Source organism: Rhinatrema bivittatum, chromosome 2 (genome assembly GCF_901001135.1).
Source record: "Rhinatrema bivittatum chromosome 2, aRhiBiv1.1, whole genome shotgun sequence".
Taxonomy (NCBI): Eukaryota; Metazoa; Chordata; class Amphibia; order Gymnophiona; family Rhinatrematidae; genus Rhinatrema; species Rhinatrema bivittatum.
In genome coordinates, this window is record NC_042616.1 from 514,146,289 (window position 1) to 514,166,009 (window position 19,721).

At 42.2% G+C, this 19,721-nt stretch overlaps 1 long non-coding RNA gene across 1 annotated transcript in view; it reads left to right on the forward strand.

Annotated features, from left to right (window-relative positions):
* Positions 1 to 1,056: 1,056 nt before the first annotated feature.
* The window catches only part of LOC115086193, a 76,202-nt gene continuing 57,537 nt past the window's right edge, over positions 1,057 to 19,721 (forward strand). Inside the window, exon 1 of the long non-coding RNA XR_003855140.1 lies at positions 1,057 to 1,148. This is a non-coding gene — a long non-coding RNA (uncharacterized LOC115086193). The remainder of the gene's footprint in view (positions 1,149 to 19,721) is intronic.

A 19,721-nucleotide genomic window follows, 5' to 3' on the forward strand; every position in this document is an offset into this window, starting at 1 on the left:
TCTCCCTTTGGAGTAGCACAACTGGCTTGGGCTACTCCTGGGGCAGCACGGCAGAGTCAGGTTCCCCCTGGAGCTGAGCGATAGACTCAAGCCCCTCTAGGAGTTGCAAGGCAGGCTCAGGCCTCTCCAGGGGCTCCGAGGTGGACTCGGGCCCTTCTTGAGGTGGAACGAAAGACTTCAGCCCCTCCTGAGGATAAACAGCAAAGTTGGGGTCCCCCTGAAACTGAGCGATAGGCTCCAGCCCCTCCTGGGGCTGAACAGCAGGCTTGAGTCCCTCCTGGGGCTGCAAGACAGCCTTGAGCCCTACCTGGGGTATTGTGGCTAGATCTGAACAGGTGTCCCTTTCAGAATGGGAAGGTTGTAAGCAGGAGCCTGCTGCAGCTAGTACTAGCTGAGTGCAGGCACCGCCTGCTGGTGATAAGGATTGCATGCAAGCCTCTCCTGCTGGGGTAGTAGACAGAGTGTTGGGACCTGTTGCTGAGAGAACTGGCTTAGTGCAGGCGCCTCCTGCTGGTCATGGTGGCGGAGTACAGACATCCCCTGCCTGATGAGCTGGTGGAGAAGGAGTGTTTCTTCCACACTGGGAGTTCTTTACTAGCTTAGTTGCATCTGTAGCAAGGTTGGAGGTCTTTATTGCATAGGGAGAGCAAAGAGTGTCTTTCAGTAAGCCCAGATTGGCTGGAACAACAGAGATGGAAGCTTTCCACTGTAAGACATCTGGACAGAGCTGTCCCTTTAAGAGAGATTTGGCATGCATCACAAAGGTTTTTTTTCCCTCATACTCGGGCTGCATCTGAGATCTGGAATTAATGGGAGACCCACCAGAAAATGAAGTGGCAATGGGATCTGGATCTGGAGTCAGTGCATCATAACTGGAGTCAGTCTCAGAGCCTTGCTGATGCTGAAGGGAGGTAAAGCAAACAGGTTTTAAAATAGTACATGCAATTTACTCACAACCCTGGGCAGATTTCCCCCTGGACGGTTTGTCCAATTTGGAGAGAATTGTGGCTGTAAGTCCATTCAAATTAGCTGCTTGCTCCAAAACACCTGGTGAGGGGAAAGGCTCACAGGCTGATTTAATTAACTCCCTCGGAGCTAGAATGCCTGTTGACTGAGACGAAACTGAAGTACTCAGAGCAGACTTTGCGGTAAGTGTTTACCTGAGACAATACCTGTCTTAGCCAGAAATGTTTCTGCAGATTTTATAATCTTAGTTGCAGAGTTTTTATTACTTAGGCAGGCTGAGAAGGTTGTTGCAAGTTTTCCCCTATGAACTATAGGTTTTAAAATGTCAGTTCCAGAGGTAATCAGGGTTTTACTTCTTGGGTCTGGTGCAGTCTTAATCTGAACAATAGTGAAGTCCTTATTTCTAAAATCTGTTGTGACTGAGACATGGGTAGGATTCTTTTTTTTGTTGGGCAGGCTGGAATACTCTGCATGCTTGGGCTGGAAGCTTTGGAGTGAGTCTGTCCTTCCTCCAAACAAGGTACTGCCATTAAAGGTGCTCTTGTTCTTGCAGAGATTGGCTTGATGACTGCACAGATTCTTACAGAATTAAGTGTAGACTCACCAGGCTGAAGCAATGTCCTGTCCCTGCATCTGGAGGTGGATGGCTTCGGCATAGTGTTAGGAATTTGAGCAGTAGCCAGGTGAGGTGAACACCACTTTCAGAAGTGGCACAAAACAGAAGGACTGGAGCAAGTGCAGGTGGTCTGGTGAGGCTGGGCTGAGTTTTGAAGCAAGGTGCATGGAGGTAAGGGTGAACTTAAAAAAATACTGGAACAGAATGAGGGCAGGCCTGGAAGTGGGTATGGGAAAGCATGGAGCTAGAGCAGTGGAACTGGGTGCAGGTATGGGTGTATCCCGAACACAGGAACAGAATGCCGATAAGTATGGTACTGCATCCGGGTAGGCATGGAATTGGAGGAAGGGAACCCGAATAAGGAAGACGGACTATGACAAGACAGGACAAAGCAGGACAAGGACTACACTGACCATGATACACAGAATGCCCAAAGGTAGCAAGGCAAGAGAAGCCCCAAGGGAAAGCAGCAGACAGAGTAAGTGGTCTAGCCTCAAGGGGGAGACCAAGAAGAATCAGGATGGGTAAGGGGACAAGAAGTTTAGGGTAGGCCAGACACACACAAAGCAAAGAACAGGTGGCTAGAGCAGGGAGCCCAAAGGAACTTTATGCTGAAGCACCTAGGCATGGGCTAATGCGGGGTTAAGTACTGGAGTCTGGGTATAGGATCGGCAACCAGGGGATAGTGCTCGTGGAGGGCCTCTGATGATAAGGAGGCTGCACAGCAGCCAAAATCGTAACACTCAGCCACTGCCGCCACTCGCCCATCCCATCCACGTTTGCCCACCACTGACCTCGCAGAAGCACCACAGGTACCACCACGCAAACCCATCTGCTGAACACTTGCCATTTTTTTTCTCTTTTTTTTTTTTAAATTTACAATCCCCCAAAGAACCTTCAGGTCCCCCACACCTCAAGCAATCAAAATAAACTGCAGCGACCACTGAGGAGAGAAAAAAGGCAGGCAAAAAAACTTCTGCAACCACTTTTTTCTCCCTCTAGTCCCTCCCCTTTCCTACGTTCCAATCCTGCAGCCAAATGCCCAATCCATTCCCCCAGCACAGTAACCGAAGTTCTATTAGCCATAACTATTACCTCAATACTCTTCATATTTCTGTAATCCCCTTTTTCTTTTCATCAGACTGTTGTATGTACTCGTGTGTAAGTCGAGAATTTTATGCCAGAAAATAAGCCCAAAAAAGCTGGCTCGACTTATACATGCATTGCATAGCATACGGTAGTTGTGCATTTTTCTTTTTTTTAGATCAAAATTTTGTTTAAAAACAACAACTCCAAAACCAGCCCCAAACCTTCAATCTTTACTAAATATAAATAAAGCTCCCCACCCTTCTGACCCCCTCAAGACTCACCCAAAGTCCCTGGTGGTCCAGCGGGGGTACCCGGGAGCGATCTCACGCTCCCAGGCCGTTGGGTGCCAGTAATCAAAATGGTGCCGGTGGCCTTTTGCCCTTACCATGTGATGGGGCTACCGGTGCCATTAGCCGGCCCCTGTCACATAGTAGGAACCAAAAGGCCGCCGGTGCCAATTTGATTACTAGCAGCTGCTGGACCACCAGGGACTTTGGGTGAGGCTTGGGGTGTCAGGAGGGTGGGGTTTAATCATTAAGGATTTGTTTGTGATATATTGTTCCTTCTATAAGATTTTATTTTGAAATGCTCTGGATGTCTCTGCCACCGCCACTACCTTTCTTTGTGGCGGAGGATCATTGCCAATATCCTGCCCCTGCACCTGACTGCCTAGTCTCGCATGCCTCTCTGCAGGATTTAAAGGACCCATGGCAGGAAAAGCTCTACGGCCCTTGCTGATGACATCATCAACCCAGGACTACTTAAGGCTGTATCCTTTCTCCAGCCTTTGCCTTGGCAATAAGTCTTCTCTCTTCAGAGTGTGGATTGCTGAGTTCCTGAGTTCTTTTCTGCCTCCTGTGTTCCTCATCTTCTTCCTTCATTCCTCGGTCTGATCTTGGCTTTGACTTTGGACTGGACTGGTGACCACGAGCTATGCCGCCTGCCTTGACCCTTGCTTGGACCTCGGCCTGAGCACCGGCTTCATCTCCACACCTGGATTTCCTTTGCTGCAGAGGCCCCACGAGCTTTGCCTCCTGCCTCGACCCCTACCTGGACTGTGACCACGAGCTACGCTGCCTGCCTCAACCCTTGCCTGAACCTTGGCGTGAGCACAGGCTTCATCTCTACACCTGGATTTCATTCACTGCAGAGGCCCCACCTAGGTCCATCTGGCCCCGGTACCCAAGGCTCAACCTAAAGGCAACATGGGCTGGTAGTGGTGAAGCCTCTGCTATCCACCAGCCTCACCTATTGATGGTGGGGACCTGTGGGGCTTCACCCCACAAGTAGCATCAACTCCCCCTTGGTCCAAGGGTCCACCACCACAACAGATTGCCAAGGCCATAGATCTTCCAGAGGCTTCCACTCTGCAGGCCATTCCGAGACTTGCTCAGAAAATTCAGGAACAGCAATGATTCTTTGAAACTGTAGCAGTCTCTATGGAGCGTCTCAGCACTTGCCTTGATGCCTCAGTTCCAGTAGGCAAGCCAAATCCATCTACACAGATGCCTACCCTTCTGGCACCACCCCAATGCTTCATCATTCCACTTCCAGCTCCTTCCCGCTGTTCTGGGGAACTTCAACTCTGTCAAGGCTTCATTAACCAATGTAACATGCATTTTTGCCTTCAAGCTCCATGGTTTCTGGATGACACTACAAAGATGACCTATATTCTTTCCCTGTTGGATGGTAAGACACTCTCTTGGGCCTCACCTTTGTGGGAGCACTCCAACCCTATCCTTGAAGACCTCCCTCAGTTTTTGGAACTTTTCAAGACCGTGTTTGATGACCCAGGTCATCAGGCCACTTCTGCCTCAGAGCTCCTCCACATCTGCCAGGGCAGTCGTTCGCTATCCAACTATACTATAGAATTCCGGACCCTAGCCACAGAACTCCATTGGGGAGAGGATTGCCTTCTCTTCATCTTCCTGGATGGCCCATTCTCCCAAATTAAAGCTGAACTGGCAGCTCGTGAACTCCCTTATAGTGTTGGCTGGGAGAATTGATTGCTGTCTCCAGGAACGGTTTGGGAATTACAACTTTCTAAGAGGTGCACACCCATCACCAACCAACCTCGGCACCCCTCTCCTCCTCCAGGAGTTTCTCCTGCCTCAAGAACCATGATGGAGGAACCTATGCAACTGGGCTTTAGAGAGCTGACTTCAGAGGAATGCCTTCAGCGCCACCAGGCCAGACCTTGTTTTATATTGTGGAGAGGCTGGCCATGTAGTAGCTCGCTGCCCAGTAAGGCTGGTAAACTCCTGGGCTAGGACTCAGTGGGGGACTGATCCTAGGCCTTACCTCTCCAGCTCCTTCGTTAACACTTCCAGTGACTATGTGGGCACACAGGAATTCAACATACTAGCCCTAATAGATTCTAGGGCAGGTGGAAACACCTCCACATTCCCACGGATTCAGCCCAATTCCTTAGTTCTCTCTTCAATCCATAGGGATCCTCTCCCAGGGAAGGTTACCCGCATTACTGCTCCCTTGAAGCTTTGCACCAAATCTCTTCATGTGGAACACCTTGCATTCCATGTTCTTAACAAATCTATATATCCCATGGTTCTAGGATTAACCTGGCTCCAGTAACACTCTCTGCAGTTTGTTTGGGCCTCTCTTCAACTATCCTGGTGGGGTCCTGATTGCTATTCGACCTGCTTAGAGAAGGTAATGACCCGGCCATGTCTCACCACTACCGAGGTTCTACCTGGTCTTCCTCTGCAGTATGCGCAATTCGTTAATGTCAGCTTTCTTTTTAGAAAATACATCGTACTTCCTCACAGAGAGTTCAATTGTGCCATCAATCTGCTGCAGGTAGCCAAGCCACCTCAGGGACCGGTTTACCCCTTGCACCTACCAGAGACAAAGGCCATGTCCAAGTATATAAAAGAGAACTTGGATAAAGAACTTGGATGGCTGATGGGCGTGAGGATCGCCTGATAACATGCCTACCTGGTGTGAAGGTGGCGGACCTCACGCGTCACCTAGATAGGATTTTAGACAGTGCTGGGGAGGAGCCGGCTGTCGTGCTACATGTGGGCACCGACGGCATAGGAAAATGTGGGAAGGAGGTTCTGGAAGCCAAATTTAGGCTCTTAGGTAGAAAACTTAAATCCAGAATCTCCAGGGTAGCATTTTCTGAAATGCTCCCTGTTCCACGTGCAGGTCACCAGAGGCAGGCAGAGCTCTGGAGTCTCAATGCATGGATGAGACGGTGCAAGAAAGAGGGATTCAGTTTTGTTAGGAACTGGGGAACCTTTTGGGGAAGGGGGGAGTCTCTTCCGAAGGGATGGGATCCACCTTAACCAGGGTGGAACCAGACTGCTGGCGCTAACCTTTAAAAAGGAGATAGAGCAGCTTTTAAACTAGAACAAAGGGGAAAGCCGACAGTCGCTCAGCAGCGCATGGTTCGGAGAGAGGTATCTTTAAAGGATACTAATGATGCATTAGAATTAGGGCATCCCAACAGTGAGGTTCCAATAATAAGAAAAGTAGGTCAAGTGCCTGTAACTAAAAACTCACCTGAGCTAAAAAATTCTAACTTATCCCTATCAATTAAAAAGCAGAATGAAAATACAAACAAAAAACAAACTTTGAAATGTTTGTATGCTAATGCCAGAAGTCTAAGAAGTAAGATGGGAGAATTAGAATGTATAGCAGTGAATGATGACAGACTTAATTGGCATCTCAGAGATATGGTGGAAGGAGGATAACCAATGGGACAGTGCTATACCGGGGTACAAATTATATCGCAATGACAGAGAGGAGAACCCGGGAGGCGGTGTGGTGCTTTATGTCCGGGATGGCATAGAGTCCAACAGGATAAACATCCTGCACGAGACTAAATGCACAATTGAATCTTTTATGGGTAGAAATCCCTTGTGTGTCGGAAGACTATAGTGATAGGAGTATACTACCGTTCACCTGGTCAAGATGTTGAGACTGACAGTGAAATGCTAAGAAAAATTAGGGAAGCTAACCAAATTGGTAGTACGGTAATAATGGGAGACTTCAATTACCCCAATATTGACTGGGTCAATGTATCATCGGGACATGCTAGAGAGATAAAGTTCCTGGATGGAATAAATGATAGCTTTATGGAGCAATTGGTTCAGGAACCGATGAGAGAGGGAGCAATTTTAGTTCTAATTCTCAGTGGAGAACAGGATTTGGTGAGAGAGGTAACAGTGGTGGGGCCACTTGACAATAGTGATCATAATATGATCAAATTTGATTTAATGACTGGAAGGGGGACAGTAAGCAAATCCACGGCTCTCGTGCTAAACTTTCAAAAGGGAAACTTTTTGATAAAATGAGAAAAATAGTTAGAAAAAAACTGAAAGGAGCAGCTACAAAAGTAAAAAGTGTGCAAGAGGCGTGGTCATTGTTAAAAAAACAAACAAACATCCTAGAAGCACAATCCAGATGTATTCCACACATTAAGAAAGGTGGAAAGAAGGCAAAACGATTACCAGCATGGTTAAAAGGGGAGGTGGAAGAAGCTATTTTAGCCAAAAGATCTTCATTCAAAAATTGGAAGAAGGATCCAACAAAAGAAAATAGGATAATGCATAAATGTTGGCAAGTTACATGTAAGACATTGATAAGACAGGCTAAGAGAGAATTTGAAAAGAAGTTGACTGTAGAGGCAAAAACTCACAGTAAAAACTTTTTAAAATATAAATATATCCAAAGCAGAAAGCCTGTGAGGGTGTCAGTTGGACCGTTAGATGATCGAGGGGTTAAAGGGGCACTTAGAGAAGATAAGGCCATCGGGGAAAGATTAAATGATTTCTTTTCTTCGGTGTTTACTGAAGAGGATGTTGGGGAGGTACCCGTACTGGAGAAGGTTTTCATGGACTGAAAAAACAGCAAGGGAGGCTGCCAAACAAAGCCATGGGGGCAACAGTACAGAATTAGCAGCCAAATGTCCGATCTGGATTCTTTTTTATTGAACAGAGATACAAATTTGAAAATAAGCCCGACTCAGGCCGAGTTTCGCCCTCTTTCAATGGGGCTGCGTCAGGGGCTACAACATACAGGGGTAGATTTTCAAAGCCGAGCCTATTTTGCATAGGCTCGGTGGCACACGCAAGCCCCGGGATGCACGTAAGTCCCGGGTCTTGCATGGAGGGGCGTGTTGGGGGGCGTGCCGGGAGTGACGCGGCGTTTCGGGGGCGTGTCCGAGGGTGTGGTTCCGGCCCGGGGTGTTCTGTGGAGTGACAGCGGCCCCTGGACCAGCCCCCGGACCGGAACATGGAGTGAGGCAGCCGGCTCGGTGTGCGTAAAGTTACGCCTGCTTCCAGCAGGCGTAACTTTCTGGATAGAGGTAGGGGGGAGGTTTAGATAGGGCCGGGGGGGGGTGGGTGGGTTAGGTAGGGGAAGGGAGGGGAAGGTGAGGGGAGGGAATGGAGGCAGGCTGCGCGGCTCGGCGCGCGCAGGCTGCCAATTTTGGGCAGCCTTGCGTGCGCCGACCCCGGATTATAATGGATATGCGTGGCTATGCGCATATCTATTGAAATCCCACATACTATTGTTCGCGCCTGGTGCGTGAACAAAAGTACGCGTGTGCGCAGATTTATAAAATCTGCCTCACAATAAATAACACATACTAATAAATACATGAATACAAATCATAAAAACGTAATTAAAACAAACATATAAAATGGACATATAAAATGGTAACATGAATATGTGCGGTGTTACATAAAGCTACAAAAAAATATATTGACTATGTCAGATGAAATATCAATCAAAGCCAATAAAAAATATATATATTGCCTTTACCTCAAATTTATCGTTTTGTAGTTACTGAGTGTCCAGGCTTCAAATGTAAATGTACATCAAATGGTCTGTAATTTGATGAATAAAACAATTAAAAATAAAATGTATAAATAATATTGTGAATATTAGAGAATAGCCACTGCCATTAGCAATGGTTACATGGAATAGACTTAGTTTTTGGGTACTTGCCAGGTTCTTATGGCCTGGATTGGCCACTGTTGGAGACAGGATGCTGGGCTTGATGGACCCTTGGTCTGACCCAGTATGGCATTTTCTTATGTTCTTATGGATCATATAAGAAAATATATATGTACCTCAAGTTAAAAAATATATATCCTGTGCCGCAGTGTGATTGATGAGCAGTGCTCTCCAATGCTCTTTGAAATATAAAAAATTAAATAAGACTTGGAAAACCACTTATTAAAGTATATAAATACAAAGAAAATTTAACCAATACTGTTGGTAAGTAAACAATATAGTGCATGAAAGAAAAAGAAGGAACTGTATAGAAGAAAAAAAAAATATGCAACACTTATGAAGATACTTTAAATTAAAAGTTAATAAAACTTTGAGACAGCAGCATAATGAGGTCCTATGTCTGTGTAAAAATTCTAAAAACATAATTGAGCTAAAAAAACTTAACCCAATAAGTGTATTGGTTTAGAGAAATGTGTCAAAAAGAACCGTATAAAAATGCCTGCTTACTTAAGAACTCTTAAAAATAAAGCATAACTAATGGTAGTGCTTATGATCCGATGAGCTAAAAGATGCTCTGCACACATCGGCAATATATGGTGATGAGGAAACTTTTCACGAAGGAAACTTCGTCATCAGAAATATGTCAAAACTAATTTAAGTGTCTGAATGGATTAAAAAATAAAATACAAAAACCAAACACGATGAATATACTGGTTTGAGTGATTGACTTTGCACCGGTGTACAAAAAATATCAAAATGATTACCATGAAATGCTTATTTTCAAAATGAAACAAAGACTGCTATTCACATGTCGACGATATTTTCTGTCGGTCCTAGCTTATATATTTAAATTATTTAAGAAAATAAATTGATAAACTAAACCCGATGAGCGTGCTGAGATAAGTGAATGGCTTTATACCGGTGTCCACAAAATATCAAAATAATGCCCATGAATGCCTCCTTGGCTAAGAACTGCTTTTTTAAAAAAAAATTTAAGAAACGAAAAAACTGACATATCACAATCACTATTTAGATTATTTAAGTGAGATGACAAACAGTGCTTACTATTTTATGCGCTACAGGATCTTAAGTACACATCAGCAATTCTGTCTCTCTCCGATCGTTATGAAAATGGCTGAAAGACGCCGGCGTCTTTTTTATATGAGTTCAAGACCACGCCAAAACAGCTATCATTCAACAAAATGGGCGTGGATAAAAAATTCCCGTATGTTCAAGGTAAGTGCAGCTGCGAATTAGAACGTCATACCGTGCAAATGTGAAACTTTTCCAAACTTCCTAACAGTTGGAAAAAGGTCAAAATAAAAAATGAAATGTATACCAAACATGGAAGGATACCTAAAAAAATCAGGAAAAACAACTGGAAAAATTAATTCTATAAAAAATTAAATATCTATAATAAATAATTAACCTCAAAGTAAAAATAAGATAAAGGAAACCAAATAAGAAGTAGTAAACCACATGGTTTAAAAATGGTGACCTTGATGTAGTGGAGCCTATTTAGAGTGAAATAACAGAATGAAAAAAGTGGGATGTGAAAAATATGAATGTGAAAAATGGATATAATATATAAAGCAGCACAGGGGAGCATGTATCAGTCATAGAAAAAAATTATAGTTTATCAATCATTGAAATAAATAATGAATAAATATTTATTGAATGTTGTAGCCCCTGATGCAGCCCCATTGAAAGAGGGCGAAACTCGGCCTGAGTCGGGCTTATTTTCAAATTTGTAAATTTTCAAAGTTCAATAAAGAAATCCAGATCGGACATTTAGCTGCTAATTCTGTACTGTTGCCCCGAAGGTTTTCATGGGTAATGATTCAGATGGACTGAACCAAATCACGGTGAACCTAGAAGATGTGGTAGACCTGAATGACAAACTGAAGAGTAGTAAATCACCTGGACCGGATGGTATACACCCCAGAGTTCTGAAGGAACTAAAAAATGAAATTTCAGACCTATTAGTAAAAATTTGTAACCTATCATTAAAATCATCCATTGTACCTGAAGACTGGAGGATAGATAATGTAACTCCCATATTTAAAAAGGGCTCCAGGGGCGATCCGGGAAACTACAGACCGGTTAGCCTGACTTCAGTGCCAGGAAAAATAGTGGAAAGTGTTCTAAACATCAAAATCACAGAACATATAGAAAGACATGGTTTAATGGAACAAAGTCAGCATGGCTTTACCCAAGGCAAGTCATGCCTCACAAATCTGCTTCACTTTTTTGAAGGAGTTAATAAACATGTGGATAAAGGTGAACCGGTAGATATAGTATACTTGGATTTTCAGAAGGCATCTGACAAAGTTCCTCATGAGAGGCTTCTAGGAAAAGTAAAAAGTCATGGGATAGGTGGCGATGTCCTTTCGTGGATTGCAAACTGGCTAAAAGACAGGAAACAGAGAGTAGGATTAAATGGACAATTTTCTCAGTGGAAGGGAGTGGACAGTGGAGTGCCTCAGGGATCTGTATTGGGACCCTTACTTTTCAATATATTTATAAATGATCTGGAAAGAAATATGACGAGTGAGATAATCAAATTTGCAGATGACACAAAATTGTTCAGAGTAGTTAAATCACAAGCAGATTGTGATAAATTGCAGGAAAAACCTTGTGAGACTGGAAAATTGGGCATCCAAATGGCAGATGAAATTTAATGTGGATAAGTGCAAGGTGATGCATATAGGGAAAAATAACCCATGCTATAATTACACAATGTTGGGTTCCATATTAGGTGCTACAACCCAAGAAAGAGATCTAGGTGTCATAGTGGATAACACATTGAAATCGTCAGTACAGTGTGCTGCGGCAGTCAAAAAAAGCAAACAGAATGTTGGGAATTATTAGAAAGGGAATGGTGAATAAAACGGAAAATGTCATAATGCCTCTGTATCGCTCCATAGTGAGACCGCACCTTGAATACTGTGTACAATTCTGGTCGCCGCATCTCAAAAAAGGTATAATTGCGATGGAGAAGGTACAGAGAAGGGCAACTAAAATGATAAGGGGAATGAAACAACTCCCCTATGAGGAAAGACTAAAGAGGTTAGGACTTTTCAGCTTGGAGAAGAGATGACTGAGGGGGGATATGATAGAGGTGTTTAAAATCATGAGAGGTCTAGAACGGGTAGATGTGAATCGGTTATTTACTCTTTCGGATAGTAGAAAGACTAGGGGGCACTCCATGAAGTTAGCATGGGGCACATTTAAAACTAATCGGAGAAAGTTCTTTTTTACTCAACGCACAAGTAAACTCCTGGAATTTGTTGCCAGAGGATGTGGTTAGTGCAGTTAGTATAGCTGTGTTTAAAAAAGAATTGGATAAGTTCTTGGAGGAGAAGTCCATTACCTGCTATTAAATTAACTTAAATAATAGCCACTGCCATTAGCAATGGTAACATGGAATAGACTTAGTTTTTGGGTACTTGCCAGGTTCTTATAGCCTGGATTGGCCACTGTTGGAAACAGGATGCTGGGCTTGATGGACCCTTGTTCTGACCCAGTATGGCATTTTCTTATGTTCTTATTTAATATGTGTATTTTTATTGATGCACATTATTTCCTTTTATTTCTTAATTATGATTGTAATTTCATTGGAAAATTAATAAAGAAAAAATTATAAAACAAATTGGACAACATAGTTTTTCTCTCAATACACCATTAAGCTCTGGATTTCATTGCCAGAGGATGTGGTTAACACTAGAACTACTGGCAAAGGCATTTACCTAGAAATGTGTCATGCATGTTTTTGTGAACCTACATTCTAGGCTCTAAAATTGAAAGAAAAAAATATATATTTGAGTAAAATTGATTATAATAAATATAGATGATAATTTAAACCTTTTGTCAAATTTATTTCAAAGGTTTGATGGTACAGTATGTGACAACAGTGATTTCTTTACTGTTAATATCATGCAAATTTCAATAAAAGAACTCAATGTAGGGTTTGGTTTGTTGCGTGAGGGAACAATAAAAAGATAAGTGGTTCAAAAATAAAATGACATCATAAAAACATAAACTATATAGGTAACAGCAAATCTAAGCCATGAGATACCACAGGCTGACATTGTATATCAGATTATATAGTAAATAGTACAATACAAGCTTACGTGCACAGAAAATGTGCACTCAGCAGTTGATAAGTGGCTCAAAAACACATTGTCAGTCAGAAAAATAGATCTGCATAGATAGCAGAAAATCTAAGCCATGACATAAAACAAGCTGAAACTGATGTCAGTATAATACAATAAATATTGTATTATAAGCTCTATATGCATGAAAATGTGCATGCAGCTGTTCTAGGTTGTTCCAATATTTGGAGGAAAACTGTAGGGGTAGGGGAAAATTATCAGAAACTGAAGGTCAATAAAAATGATTAAAAGTCATAACATTTCAACCCACTGCAATAATTTTTACTGATTGTGCAAGCATTTATAGTTTACAAATGCACAAAAAAGTGCACTCGGCAGTTCTATTAAAGCAGTTAGTATTCCTGGGTTTAAAAAATGTTTGGACAAGTTCCTGAAGATAAAAGTCCTTAAACTGCTATTAATCAAGTTGACTTAGGGAATAGCCACTGCTTATTACTGGTTTTAGTAGCATGGAATTTATTTACTGTTTGGCTATTTGCCAGGCTCTTGAATCCTGGATTGGCCACTGTTGGAAACAGGATGATTGACCCTCAGTTTGATCTAGTATGACAACTTTTTATGTTTTTATATTCCTAGAAGCATACATTTTCTGTCTGAAAGTCCTCCACACTAGTATGATCTGAGAAATATTATATTCTGCCTGTGTCAAACAGGAAAATATTCCCAGGGCCTTTAACCCTGGGGTTCATATCACTAATACTAAATAGAAATCTCCTTTCCAGCACTATGAAGATAAACTGTTCACTAGGCTAAATGCTACTCTGTGTGCCTGGGGTATGCAAAAGGTCACCCAATCAAATCTGCAATATCTCAGAGGTAACCTGTAACCAACTGATTCTGCCAGTGGAACCCCCACACCTTGGATATTGACCTCATACATACCCTGAATTAGGGGAGTCTGCCCAGTATCCCAGAGAGTCTGCCTTGTATATCTGGGGTAAACCTAAAATACCTAAAATCTAAAAGTCAAATTCATCTCTCTGCTGTTGGCATGCTGCAAAATGCCCAAATCAGTGGGTTTCCTTATATGAGGACAAGGATGGAAATAGAGGGCTCCCTGACCAAATGAAACAAAGGGCAAGGAAAGAACTCTTACCAAAAGGGATGGCCACACTGATCCCCCACTTCTCACTCTACGTCCCATATGGGTCACCATAAATGTCATGGGTGCCAGTAAACACTTAATACCAACAGCCAGCAAAAGAAAAGTTTTCAGTCCTTTATTATAAGATATCTTATAATAGGAGCATTGGTTACCAAAAAATGCAGAGTAAACCTTCAGCTCAACACTTCTGAGTAATTACATTGAGTTAAATACATCATCACTTCTAAGTTACACACCAATGAGTTAATTTGTTTGCCTACATAACATTTTCCTAATTGGCTGGCATTTTAATTTTAGCTTAGCTATGCTAATAAGGCTAGATTCTTGTAAACCATATAATTTCATGTAAATTGAGCCCAGAAGGCAGAAACAAAACTCAGTGCTGACCTTTAACATACTTTTTAGCATTTTAGCACCCTTGAGTCTACCTACCAGTCTGATCAGAACAATCTAAACCTACAAGCCTGATCAGTGAAATCTCATTGTGCTGTATTTATTTTTATTTCTTCACCAACACCAAAATAGTTTGGCTTCAGAGAAAACCTTCTCAATGTATCTTAATACAGTTTGCCTTGTTCTCTTCCTCTCTGCTCTTCTACCACTTTGGATAGATGAGCTTCTAAATTCCCATAATGCATTAGATATTAGGTTTTTAAGTTTGAGTTACTTCCAAAATTATGATTACTTTGAATTAATTGGTTAGATTTTAGAAATGTTCCCTTGAGTAAAAACATAGAATACATTTTCTGGATTGACATTTATTTAACTTGCAAAATTAAATAAATATATTAGCTATTGTAAAAGCAGTTATTTACCTTAGGGCATGGAATGGACTGGAACATAGTTCTTATAGCTAAAAATATAGACTTAGATATTTCTGAGATGAAGCACTACACTAGGCTGAAACTGAAGAGAATCCTGCTCTTCTCCCTATGCCCTTAATTGTTGCTGCTATAGGGTGTAGAGATCCTCCTCCTCCCCACTGAGGTAATCTCTGTTGTTTCTCCATCCACCATTTATAATGGATAGGATTTTTCTCTTATTTCCACTAGGAACTCTGTTGTGCTGCTGCTGCAATGGTGATGGATTTTCTTCATCTTCCTCCAACCTTACCCCATCTTAGATTTCTGTTCCTGCTGCTGCTATTGTAGGAAGTGGGAGTTGCTTCTCTTCATCTCTTACTTCATAACTTGTGCTACTTCTGATGAAGGTGGATTAATTCCATTCCTCCCTATCCTCACAGCTTCTGTCATTGCAAAGATTAAAAGGATCTTCCTCAACCACACTCTTCCACCATGGCCTGTGCTACTGCATGTCTGCTGTCTCTGAGTAGTATGGTGAAGAGTAGTATGGTGAAGACAACAGGAGGGGAAAGAAGTGTAGAGAAAAAATAACAAGGAGAACAGAGGCAATAGGAGAGGGAGAAGAGGCAATGGGACAAAAGAAGAAAATCAAAATAAGGAAGGAGAGTGGAAAGAGACAGCAGAAGGCAGAATATGTAGCAGAGAGAGAGTGAAGATGTTGAGAGAGTATGAGGAAGGGAAAGAGAAGAAACATCTCAGGAAGAGATGAGGAGAAGAACAGAATAGACAATGAGAGGGGAGGGGGGTAGCCAGTAAGTAAAAAAAAAGGTGAGGAGCGAGAGCACAGGATTAAGGGGAAGAATGTATAGGAAGGAGGGGCAGGAGAAGAATAGAGCATGCTGATGTCAGAGAGAAGAGAAGAAAGAGCATGGGGCAAGGGAAGAGAGGGTTAGGGTTAGGGTCGGGGAGATATGAAGGGCCGGGTAGAGATAAAAGGGAAATGGAGGACTATGTACAGGAGAGATGGAGAGCTAGAAGGAGAAATGGAAGTTTACAAATTGGACAAAGAGATTGATCCCCTGTTCAAGAGGAAGATGAAGCAACTGGGTTAATCTGGATCTACAAAAGTGAATGAAGAGGAAGGAGTCCAGTTTGGCCTTGGCCTCATGTGGAAAAGGACATGAAAGCAGCATTCCCACCCGATCCACCTAGAAACAGAAGAAAGCTAGGCCACTCCTGCTTCAGTAGAAGAGAAAGGTAGTGAGCTGGGGGGAGTTGCAAGGGCAGAAAATAAAGCATGGAGGTGGAAGGGAGGCATGCAGATGGGAAATGGAGAGTTGTGATGGTAACGGGAAAGAAGAAGAGAGGGGGTTCAGTTAAATCACAAAAAACCTTTTCTTTAGCCACTGTTTCCATTTTAAATGCAAATTTGCCTCTGAAACATCTGAATTTCTTTAATTTTTAATCAGCTTTAGAACTGGTGGAAGGTGCTGAACTAACAGCATTAAAAGCATAAATCTTCCTTGTATCCAGAGATATACCTCAGACAGCAGGAATATATGTTTTCTTACACTTTCCTAACAACATGCTTTAACCCTGCTCCGAAGGGACCACTTATAGAAAAGGACTGGGTAGTTTGGTTTCCATGCTAAGTTAATTCTTGGCACCTCTGATGAGTCTTCCAATTAATACCAATTGCAATGGTGGTTTTAGCGAAGCAGATGCAGGTCATATGGGAATTGAAGACTCCTAATATATTTTGTGTACAGTAGGATACCTCATAAATTGCTTTAAACCAAATGGGTACCAGAATGGTAATGCAGTGAAATTCTCCTTTGTTTTGGCTTATGCCTTTTATATGCTGTGTGGCATAAACATTTCAATCCTTACTGAAGTGTATGATCATCATGTTTACATATTTTGGAATTCACCTGCATACATTTACTCAAAGCATTGATGACAGTGTTCTATAAACCCCAAATGTTTTAAAAATGTTCTAAGGGATGGTCATATTAAGAATGAGAAATATATGGCTTTGGGCTTATTCTTTAATTATAGCCCCACGAGCATCATTCTTTTATTTTTGATAATTTTTTAATTGCATATAGATATTATGGTAGTCAATTTCAAAGCCATTTATGTCCCCCAAAACTTGATTCTGTTCACAAAAAAGACTCTCACAAAATAACCAGAGTTTCTGTCTGCATAAAAAAAGCACATGCATACTTGTACATAAACTGAGCAGCGGCATTTTGGGGATGAGGGTAGGGGTCAGAGTCAGCACATAAGCACATGTGTTTAGATTTTTAAAAGTGGGCACATAAAGGGTACGCCCACAAGTTATGGCCTCCAAAGAGGAGGTGTAACTTCACGCGAGTAAACCTCTGTGCATACCTGATCAACTACCTGCAGATTTTGCAAGCAAATATATGTGCATGAGTTCACGTTGATCATCCTTGATAGTCTTTACCGCTCTGCATGCAGTTTGTAAAGCACCCTCTGTGGAGGTCATTTTCAATGTCATTCACGTGGATAAAACACAGGTTGATTGTATGAAAGCAAGCAGCAGATAAATCCTTTCCCCACCCTGACACCACCTCCCGAGAATGCCTTCTTGGAGGGGAGAGTAAAAGTATTTGTGCAAAATTGGGTTTTGCACCTATTTTCACTCAGCTTTCGAGCTCATTTTCCAAGACACCACTTAACAGGCATAAAACTATTTTTTTAATGTTCGGAAAGCATTTTGACAACCAACCCCACTCCCCCCGCCCCCCCCTCCATAGAGAGGACAATTTTCACAAGCCATTTATCTGGGAGTAAGAGAGCTGGTTGAAAATTGCCTCCCCTCTACGTGGCTAAGAGTACATGTGCATTGTTTCACAGCATTGCCCACTTTTATCCACACAGAGAGGAGGCATTCCCAGGATCATGTTTAGGTTGGGGGGGGGGGGGGGAGGGGGAAATAATGTAGGTGGATTGCATTTTCAAATCGATGCATGTTTTTTTTCTATGGAAAACGTAGCCACAGTAAAAGTAGGTGCAAAAGTGTCTGCGTATACTTTTCCCCCGGGACTGCATTCAAAAGGAAAGTATGCATGCCCCATGGGTGAGAAGTACTCTCAGATGGTGCATCATGAGGGCAGACCAAAATCTATCACCATGGAGGTCAATTTTCAAAGCACTTATGCGAGTCATAAGTGTTTTACTTGAGTTAATTGACCATCTGAAGACTTTACTCTCAATGCGGCTAGAAAGTAGGCACATTGTTCCAAAATATGCACGCTTGCAGCCACATTGAGAGGTGGATGTTTAGGTTGGGGCAGATAATTCCATGTGTAGATTGCATTTTCGAATCTTCACATGTACATTTCCCAGCAAAATTCAACCTCAGAAAAAGCAGGAGCAAGTTTCAATGCTAAAGGACACACATAATTTGGTGAAGAGGTATAAGTCCAGCAGGCAAAAAGTAAACACTGTCTTTGAACTAATGCAGATGTTGTGTAAATGTCCCTGCTTATGGCTAAGAAAGTAATCTATGCTCGCCAACACCTTCTTTATATTGGTTGATTACTGCTATTATATACTACAAGGTCAATTTTCAAAGGGTTTAGCAGCATAACTTTCAAAGTTATGCTCCTAAATTGTTTCACTAGGCTCCTAAATTTAGAAACCTAAAAAATAGGTAGCTACAAGGATGGAGTTAAGGCAGGGAAACAAAGGAACTTAGCATTGATTTTCAGCACTAGGCTCCAAATTTATTGGGTAATGCATCAAGCCACAGCAGTGTGTGTTATACACTGTATTATTCATGGCCCAACCCAGGTTGCCTCCCCTATTACAATGATCTTCTTTGCTTGCAATTTACATGCATGAATAATGCAACTGCATGCAAAGAAGATCATTAATAGGCAAATTGTTGCTAATATTTTATTGCAATTGACCGAGAAAATGGTCAGCCATGATTTAAAAAAAAAAAAAAAAAAAAAAAGCAACACATCCTAGAAAAGCATTAAAGGTGATGTGGGAGCCCCAGGACCCTTATGCGGGCACCGAGGCTCCCATGTTACATTTAAAGGGTCCAGGAAAAATAATGCCATGGCTAAAATAAGTTGAGTGGATGTCAGAGCTGACCTCTGGCTCAACCCGGGACTGCCACTCGAGGCAGACCTGATTTCTCAAAGTGAATTTTTTTTTTTTTTAATCATGCACAGTGACTGCCCCCCACCCCCTCAAAACTGAACATAAGTCATTGAGGATTCAGGGGGTACTCTCACCCCAAAAGTTATCTAAAGTCATTGGGGTATAAGGCACCCCCTGGCACCATTCCTCTCCCAAAGGTGAGAAATAAATCATTGGTCTCTCAGGGCCCCGCACTCCCAGAACCTTTAAAAAAAAATCCCTTGGGCCAGGGCACCCCCCAACTACCCTGACCAGTTGATGCCATTTTTCAAAATGGCGCTGAGCTGACCTTGCCTCTGTCATGTGATAGAGGCAAGGCCTAGGCCTAGGTGACACACCCCTGTGATAGTAGGACCGATCCTGAGAAACAAAATTCACAGTTTAGTGGCTCTAGGCCTTTGGTTCTTAAATCTATGAAAATGAATAGCAGGCCTAAATTTAGGACCTAAGTTTGAGGCACCTAAATTTTAGGTGAATTTTGAACTGAAAAATTAGGGTTCTAAGTTCAGTAAGGTCATAAATAATATAGCTCAGTTTTGTTTTGAATATTAGCCTTTATTATGCTAGTACAATAATCGGGTCAGCTTAAGCTAAAATATATAGGTGACAAAGAGCATAAACATTAGAAATGATCATAGACATTTACTGTACCAGTTTGGTGTCATTCTTCTTGATCTAGGAATCTAAACAACAGATTTCTAGAATGTCTTATTAAACAGATATTACATTTCAAGATTTCAAGTCATAGATCAGTTCAATTTTATTCTATCAGATTTGATTAAGTACAGTGTAAAGCATTAACA